This window comes from Tachypleus tridentatus, chromosome 12 (assembly GCF_004210375.1).
Source record: "Tachypleus tridentatus isolate NWPU-2018 chromosome 12, ASM421037v1, whole genome shotgun sequence".
NCBI classification, from domain to species: Eukaryota; Metazoa; Arthropoda; class Merostomata; order Xiphosura; family Limulidae; genus Tachypleus; species Tachypleus tridentatus.
This window is the reverse complement of record NC_134836.1, coordinates 126,526,497-126,536,341: the sequence shown is the minus strand read 5'-3', so window position 1 is coordinate 126,536,341 and position 9,845 is coordinate 126,526,497. Positions and strand designations below refer to the sequence as shown.

At 32.7% G+C, this 9,845-nt stretch overlaps 1 pseudogene; it reads right to left on the bottom strand.

Annotated features, from left to right (window-relative positions):
* Window positions 1–1,378: 1,378 nt before the first annotated feature.
* The window catches only part of LOC143235773 (voltage-gated inwardly rectifying potassium channel KCNH2-like), a 38,840-nt pseudogene continuing 30,373 nt past the window's right edge, over window positions 1,379–9,845 (bottom strand).

Genomic DNA, 9,845 nt, shown 5'->3' with positions numbered 1-9,845 from the left:
CTGAGAGTGGCTCTCTATTTTATAGACCAGTCCTCGATTCAGAAACAGTTTCACGTGTGTACAACCGATTTATTTTTGTCCAGTAATTTATATACAAAGATGTACCTCGAGGCGACAGACGGGAAAGAAGCTTTTTTTAAAAAAAAAATACTGAGACCAGTGAAGAACGGTGTTGACATCATGACATAGTAGTGTATAAACGATGTCCTCTTTCTGGGAAGTCCAGAAGGAACAGGTTACCGAAGTAGATCTGAATGTCCTGGTTTGCCCTTCTTGTGGGAAGAATACAATTAATATTTGAATAAATTTAAATTGACAGGAAATTCAGTTTATCCAAGTGAAAACATATCGAGTTTGCCGTTTTTTGATTTTGAGAAAATAATGACATACATGGTTCTTGGAAACAATGAAAGGTCATTTGATGTCACTGTACTTACTTCGTTTGGGTTTGTATGTTTGAGCGTCACAATTAAATAGATGATTAATCTTCATGTTTAACCAGGGTTACAAAATAGGCCTAATTAACACTCTTATCTAACACAAGTACACGTTACGAGATAAATCTTTTTTCTTAACAACTTGTCTTGAATAATGTTTCCTTTTCCTGGTACAGTTTGTATGTTTGTTTTTAGACAAAAGGATCCACACGGAGTTATTTGTTGTGTCCACCACAAGCAATCAAACCCCTAATTTTAGTCTTGTAAGTCTGTAAACTTATTGCTGTCCTACTGGTGAATCTCCTAGACAGATGCTACAGTAAAAGATATCTAGTTATCAAATAAACAGCAACAGCAGTAGAAACGTAACAGAATTAAACCAATAAAGGTCATTTTCTGTTGTCTGTTTTAGATGTGGTTGACCGTCGTGAAACATCAATGGTGATGTTCCGTTTATAATCACCCTTGTGAGGCATTAGAAGTTATGTTCTTTCTATAATCACCCTTGTGAGGCATTAGAGTTTCGTTTCTTTTACAATAAGGTATTTTTGTATGGTAATTAAGTATTAAAGTGAATAATATCGTCGTTCTATTTGTAACACGTGATCATATCACAAGTAAAGAATTTAAAAAGTACGAAATAAACTATTCATATATTAGACCAGTTGTATAGTAGTCAAAAGTGCGCATAGTTCGAACCTAGCTGTGCTTTCTGTATGTGTGTATATATTAGTAAAAATAAATATATTTTAATGAAGTTAAGTAAACAAAATCACAAGAAAGGACTGCGTTAAAAAGAGCAAATCCAAACCTCTGAGTAATTGTATTAGTTTTATATAACTTTAAAAAACAGGCCGAAACAAACATAAATTAAACAAAACGCTGCCCTAATTGAATAGATCCCAGGGTACAAACTATAATGTGGGATTACAAAATGTATCCTAGGTTTTGGAGGTTACTGAGAAGTAGAGCCCACAGTGTGGTGGGAATACACTATCTAAGAAGAAAAGACACAACAATCACTAGTTAAGATTTTTTGTAGTAATAACAAATGTAACGGATTAAGATATATTAAAATTGCGTATAAATGTTGCTGCAATCCACTGAGTGATCAAAACAAATTTAATTATTAAAGCCTTGTTAAACAGTCCATGAAACCAAACTACTAATAGAAACAAGTGCTGAGAGCCATTACTAAAAAATTTTAAATATTTGTTAAGTTCAGTTATGTTGAAAACTCGTATCTTTGTTTTGAATTCTCGAAAAGCTACGGTATACAACACCTAACTTAATCTTACTCTAACGAAACGTTTCTAACGTCACTTACGCATTAATAACTTAAGAGAACTAAAACTTTAACGATTCTATATTAACATATAATACTTTGAAATACATCTCTGAACAAGAATTACTTACTGTCCATAGTTTACTGTGTAATATTCTGAATGTGTCACATGTAAACATTTATAAACGTTTTAAATAAACAACATTTTCCTACCATCTTTCTTGTAGTAAACAATTTCAACCTGTCGTTCTTCGCTGTCTTCTAAGGCCTCAGCAATTTCGCCACAGCATTAGGACTCGTGTGAGGTCCGTGCAAGAACTCACACATGCACGAGCGCTGCACGATCTCTCCTCTTGTGTAGCCCAGGAGTTCGGTGAAGCCATCGTTACAATAGATAATTGGTTTGTTCTCTACCTGAGCGTTAGCGACGATGAATCTTCTATCTAAAGAGACAAGGATAAAAGTTTAGCTGGAAGAAACTTTCATAAGAACTTTGACAAAATAAAGAGAATCATATGGTATTGTTTTAATGATAACGAAATCATCATGTGTCTACAAAACAATACCACTGGTGGAATGGACAAAAGGACAAAAAAGTTCAGTTTCTAATTATCATGTCGATTTGTTTCTTTGTTGTTCGTAAACATCAAGCTAAAAAATGGATTACCTGAGCTCACCACGAGTATCGAAATTCAAATTTTAGCTACGTAAGCCTCCAAACTTGTCACTGAGTGACATCTAATTATTCTTACATTTCATCAACATCTAAGAAATTTCAAAATAATACATCATAACTGCAATCAGATATACTAGAAACAAATCACTGATTTGTTAAAACTCTTGAATAACCAGAAATACTACAACCAAATGATTCAACTTATTACGGAAGTCTTTACAAACTGTTGAACAACCAGAAATACTACAAACAAATTACTCAACGTATTACAGAAACATCTACAAACTGTTGAATAACCAGAAATACTACAAACGAATGACACAACGTATTACAAAAACATCTACAAACTGTTGAACAACCAGAAATACTACAAACAAATGACTCAAAGTATTACAGAAACATCTACAAACTGTTGAACAACCAGAAATACTACAAACAAATGACTCAAAGTATTACAGAAACATCTACAAACTGTTGAACAACCAGAAATACTACAAACAAATGACTCAAAGTATTACAGAAACATCTACAAACTGTTGAACAACCAGAAATACTACAAACAAATGACACAACGTATTACAGAAACATGTACAAACTGTTGAACCACCAGAAATACTACAAACAAATGACACAACGTATTACAGAAACATGTACAAACTGTTGAATAACCAGAAATACTACAACCAAATGATTCAACTTATTACGGAAGCCTTTACAAACTGTTGAACAACCAGAAATACTACAAACAAATTACTCAACGTATTACAGAAACATCTACAAACTGTTGAATAACCAGAAATACTACAAACGAATGACACAACGTATTACAAAAACATCTACAAACTGTTGAACAACCAGAAATACTACAAACAAATGACACAACGTATTACAAAAACATCTACAAACTGTTGAACAACCAGAAATACTACAAACGAATGACACAACGTATTACAAAAACATGTACAAACTGTTGAACAACCAGAAATACTACAAACAAATGACACAACGTATTACAGAAACATGTACAAACTGTTGAACAACCAGAAATACTACAAACAAATTACACAACGTATTACAGAAACATCTACAAACTGTTGAACAACCAGAAATACTACAAACAAATGACTCAACGTATTACAGAAACATGTACAAACCGTTGAACAACCAGAAATACTACAAACGAATGACTCAACGTATTACAGAAACATGTACAAACCGTTGAACAACCGGAAATACTACAAACGAATGACTCAACGTATTACAGAAACATGTACAAACCGTTGAACAACCGGAAATACTACAAACAAATGACTCAAAGTATTACAGAAACATGTACAAACTGTTGAACAACCAGAAATACTACAAACAAATGACACAACGTATTACAAAAAACATCTACAAACTGTTGAACAACCAGAAATACTACAAACGAATGACACAACGTATTACAAAAAACATGTACAAACTGTTGAACAAACCAGAAATACTACAAACAAATGACACAACGTATTACAGAAACATCTACAAACTGTTGAACAACCAGAAATACTACAAACAAATGACACAACGTATTACAGAAACATCTACAAACTGTTGAACAACCAGAAATACTACAAACAAATGACACAACGTATTACAGAAACATCTACAAACTGTTGAACAACCAGAAATACTGCAAACGAATGACACAACGTATTACAGAAACATCTACAAACTGTTGAACAACCAGAAATACTACAAACTGTTGAACAACCAGAAATACTACAAACAAATGACACAACGTATTACAGAAACATCTACAAACTGTTGAACCACCAGAAATACTGCAAACGAATGACACAACGTATTACAGAAACATGTACAACCTGTTGAACAACCAGAAATACTACAAACAAATGACTCAGCTCATTACGGAAGCTCTTTACAAACTGTTGAACAACCAGAAATACTACAAACAAATGACTCAAAGTATTACAGAAACATCTACAAACTGTTGAACAACCAGAAATACTACAAACGAATGACACAACGTATTACAAAAAACATGTACAAACTGTTGAACAACCAGAAATACTACAAACGAATGACACAACGTATTACAAAAACATGTACAAACTGTTGAACAACCAGAAATACTACAAACAAATGACACAACGTATTACAGAAACATCTACAAACTGTTGAACAACCAGAAATACTACAAACAAATGACACAACGTATTACAGAAACATCTACAAACTGTTGAACCACCAGAAATACTGCAAACGAATGACACAACGTATTACAGAAACATGTACAAACTGTTGAACAACCAGAAATACTACAAACAAATGACTCAAAGTATTACAGAAACATCTACAAACTGTTGAACAACCAGAAATACTACAAACAAATGACACAACGTATTACAGAAACATGTACAAACTGTTGAACCACCAGAAATACTACAAACAAATGACACAACGTATTACAGAAACATGTACAAACTGTTGAATAACCAAAAATACTACAACCAAATGATTCAACTTATTACAGAAGCCTTTACAACCTGTTGAACAACCAGAAATACTACAAACGAATGACTCAACGTATTACAGAAACATGTACAAACCGTTGAACAACCGGAAATACTACAAACGAATGACTCAACGTATTACAGAAACATGTACAAACCGTTGAACAACCGGAAATACTACAAACAAATGACTCAACGTATTACAGAAACATCTACAAACTGTTGAACAACAAGAAATACTACAACGAATGACTCAACGTAGTACAGAAACATGTACAAACCGTTGAACAACCGGAAATACTACAAACAAATGACACAACGTGTTACAAAACAACTACAAACTGTTGAACAACCAGAAATACTACAAACGAATGACACAACGTATTACAAAAACATGTACAAACTGTTGAACAACCAGAAATACTACAAACAAATGACACAACGTATTACAGAAACATCTACAAACTGTTGAACAACCAGAAATACTACAAACAAATGACACAACGTATTACAGAAACATCTACAAACTGTTGAACAACCAGAAATACTACAAACAAATGACACAACGTATTACAGAAACATCTACAAACTGTTGAACAACCAGAAATACTACAAACAAATGACACAACGTATTACAGAAACATCTACAAACTGTTGAACCACCAGAAACACTACAAACAAATGACTCAAAGTATTACAGAAACATCTACAAACTGTTGAACAACCAGAAATACTACAGACAAATGACACAACGTATTACAGAAACATCTACAAACTGTTGAACAACCAGAAATACTACAAACAAATGACACAACGTATTACAGAAACATGTACAAACTGTTGAACCACCAGAAATACTACAAACAAATGACACAACGTATTACAGAACATGTACAAACTGTTGAACAACCAGAAATACTACAAACAAATTACTTAACGCATTACAGAAACATGTGCAAACTGTTGAACAACCAGAAATACTGCAAACGAATGACACAACGTATTACAGAAACATGTACAAACTGTTGAACAACCAAAAATACTTCAAACAAATGACTCAAAGTATTACAGAAACATCTACAAACTGTTGAACAACCAGAAATACTACAAACAAATGACTCAAAGTATTACAGAAACATCTACAAACTGTTGAACAACCAGAAATACTACAAACAAATGACACAACGTATTACAGACACATGTACAAACTGTTGAACCACCAGAAATACTACAAACAAAATGACACAACGTATTACAGAAACATGTACAAACTGTTGAACAAACCAGAAATACTACAAACAAATTACTTAACGTATTACAAAACATCTACAAACTGTCGAACAACCAGAAATACTACAAACGAATGACACAACGTATTACAGAAACATCTTCAAACTGTTGAACAACCAGAAATACTACAAACAAATGACTCAAAGTATTACAGAAATATCTACAAACTGTTGGACAACCAGAAATACTACAAACAAATGACACAACGTATTACAGAAACATCTACAAACTGTTGAACAACCAGAAATACATCAAACAAATGACTCAACGTGTCACAAAAACATCTACAAACTGTTGAACAACCAGAAATACTGCAAACGAATGACACAACGTATTACAGAAACATGTACAAACTGTTGAACAACCAGAAATACTACAAACGAATGACACAACGTATTACAAAAACATCTACAAACTGTTGAACAACCAGAAATACTACAAACGAATGACACAACGTATTACAAAAACATGTACAAACTGTTGAACAACCAGAAATACTACAAACAAATGACACAACGTATTACAGAAACATCTACAAACTGTTGAACAACCAGAAATACTGCAAACGAATGACACAACGTATTACAGAAACATGTACAAACTGTTGAACAACCAGAAATACTACAAACAAATGACTCAAAGTATTACAGAAACATCTACAAACTGTTGAACAACCAGAAATACTACAAACAAATGACACAACGTATTACAGAAACATGTACAAACTGTTGAACAACCAGAAATACTACAAACAAACGACTCAACGTATTACAGAAACATCTACAAACTGTTGAACAACCAGAAATACTACAAACAAATGACTCAACGTATTACAGAAACATCTACAAACTGTTGAACAACCAGAAATACTACAAACAAATGACTCAAAGTATTACAGAAACATGTACAAACTGTTGAACAACCGGAAATACTACAAACAAATGACTCAACGTATTACAGAAACATCTACAAACTGTTGAACAACCAGAAATACTACAAACAAATGACTCAACGTATTACAGAAACATGTACAAACTGTTGAACAACCAGAAATACTACAAACAAATTACTTAACGTATTACAGAAACATGTACAAACTGTTGAACAACCAGAAATACTACAAACAAATGACACAACGTATTACAGAAACATGTACAAACTGTTGAACAACCAGAAATACTACAAACAAATGACTCAACGTATTACAGAAACATGTACAAACTGTTGAACAACCAGAAATACTACAAACAAATTACTTAACGTATTACAGAAACATCTACAAACTGTTGAACAACCAGAAATACTTCAAACGAATGACACAACGTATTACAGAAACATGTACAAACTGTTGAACAACCAGAAATACTACAAACAAATGACTCAACGTATTACAGAAACATCTACAAACTGTTGAACAACCAGAAATACTACAAACAAATGACTCAACGTATTACAGAAACATCTACAAACTGTTGAACAACCAGAAATACTACAAACAAATGACACAACGTATTACAGAAACATCTACAAACTGTTGAACAACCAGAAATACTACAAACAAAATGACACAACGTATTACAGAAACATCTACAAACTGTTGAACAACCAAAAATACTACAAACAAATGACTCAACGTATTACAGAAACATCTACAAACTGTTGAACAACCAGAAATACTACAAACAAATGACTCAAAGTATTACAGAAACATGTACAAACTGTTGAACAACCGGAAATACTACAAACAAATTACTTAACGTATTACAGAAACATGTACAAACTGTTGAACAACCAGAAATACTACAAACAAATTACTTAACGTATTACAGAAACATGTACAAACTGTTGAACAACCAGAAATACTACAAACAAATGACTCAACGTATTACAGAAACATGTACAAACTGTTGAACAACCAGAAATACTACAAACAAATTACTTAACGTATTACAGAAACATCTACAAACTGTTGAACAACCAGAAATACTGCAAACGAATGACACAACGTATTACAGAAACATGTACAAACTGTTGAACAACCAGAAATACTACAAACAAATGACTCAACGTATTACAGAAACATCTACAAACTGTTGAACAACCAGAAATACTACAAACAAACGACTCAACGTATTACAGAAACATCTACAAAATGTTGAACAACCAGAAATACTACAAACAAACGACACAACGTATTACAGAAACATCTACAAACTGTTGAACAACCAGAAATACTGCAAACGAATGACACAACGTATTACAGAAACATGTACAAACTGTTGAACAACCAGAAATACATCAAACAAATGACTCAACGTGTCACAAAAACATCTACAAACTGTTGAACAACCAGAAATACTACAAACAAATGACACAACGTATTACAGAAACATCTACAAACTGTTGAACAACCAGAAATACATCAAACAAATGACTCAACGTGTCACAGAAACATCTACAAACTGTTGAACAACCAGAAATACTACAAACAAACGACTCAACGTATTACAGAAACATCTACAAACTGTTGAACAACCAGAAATACTACAAACAAATGACTCAACGTATTACAGAAACATCTACAAACTGTTGAACAACCAGAAATACTACAAACAAATGACTCAAAGTATTACAGAAACATGTACAAACTGTTGAACAACCGGAAATACTACAAACAAATGACTCAACGTATTACAGAAACATCTACAAACTGTTGAACAACCAGAAATACTACAAACAAATGACTCAACGTATTACAGAAACATGTACAAACTGTTGAACAACCAGAAATACTACAAACAAATTACTTAACGTATTACAGAAACATGTACAAACAGTTGAACAACCAGAAATACTACAAAACAAATTACTTAACGTATTACAGAAACATGTACAAACTGTTGAACAACCAGAAATACTACAAACAAATGACTCAACGTATTACAGAAACATCTACAAACTGTTGAACAACCAGAAATACTACAAACAAATGACTCAACGTATTACAGAAACATGTACAAACTGTTGAACAACCAGAAATACTACAAACAAATGACTCAAAGTATTACAGAAACATGTACAAACTGTTGAACAACCGGAAATACTACAAACAAATGACTCAACGTATTACAGAAACATGTACAAACTGTTGAACAACCAGAAATACTACAAACAAATTACTTAACGTATTACAGAAACATCTACAAACTGTTGAACAACCAGAAATACTACAAACAAATGACTCAACGTATTACAGAAACATCTACAAACTGTTGAACAACCAGAAATACTACAAACAAATGACTCAAAGTATTACAGAAACATGTACAAACTGTTGAACAACCGGAAATACTACAAACAAATGACTCAACGTATTACAGAAACATCTACAAACTGTTGAACAACCAGAAATACTACAAACAAATGACTCAAAGTATTACAGAAACATGTACAAACTGTTGAACAACCGGAAATACTACAAACAAATGACTCAACGTATTACAGAAACATCTACAAACTGTTGAACAACCAGAAATACTACAAACAAATGACTCAACGTATTACAGAAACATGTACAAACTGTTGAACAACCAGAAATACTACAAACAAATTACTTAACGTATTACAGAAACATGTACAAA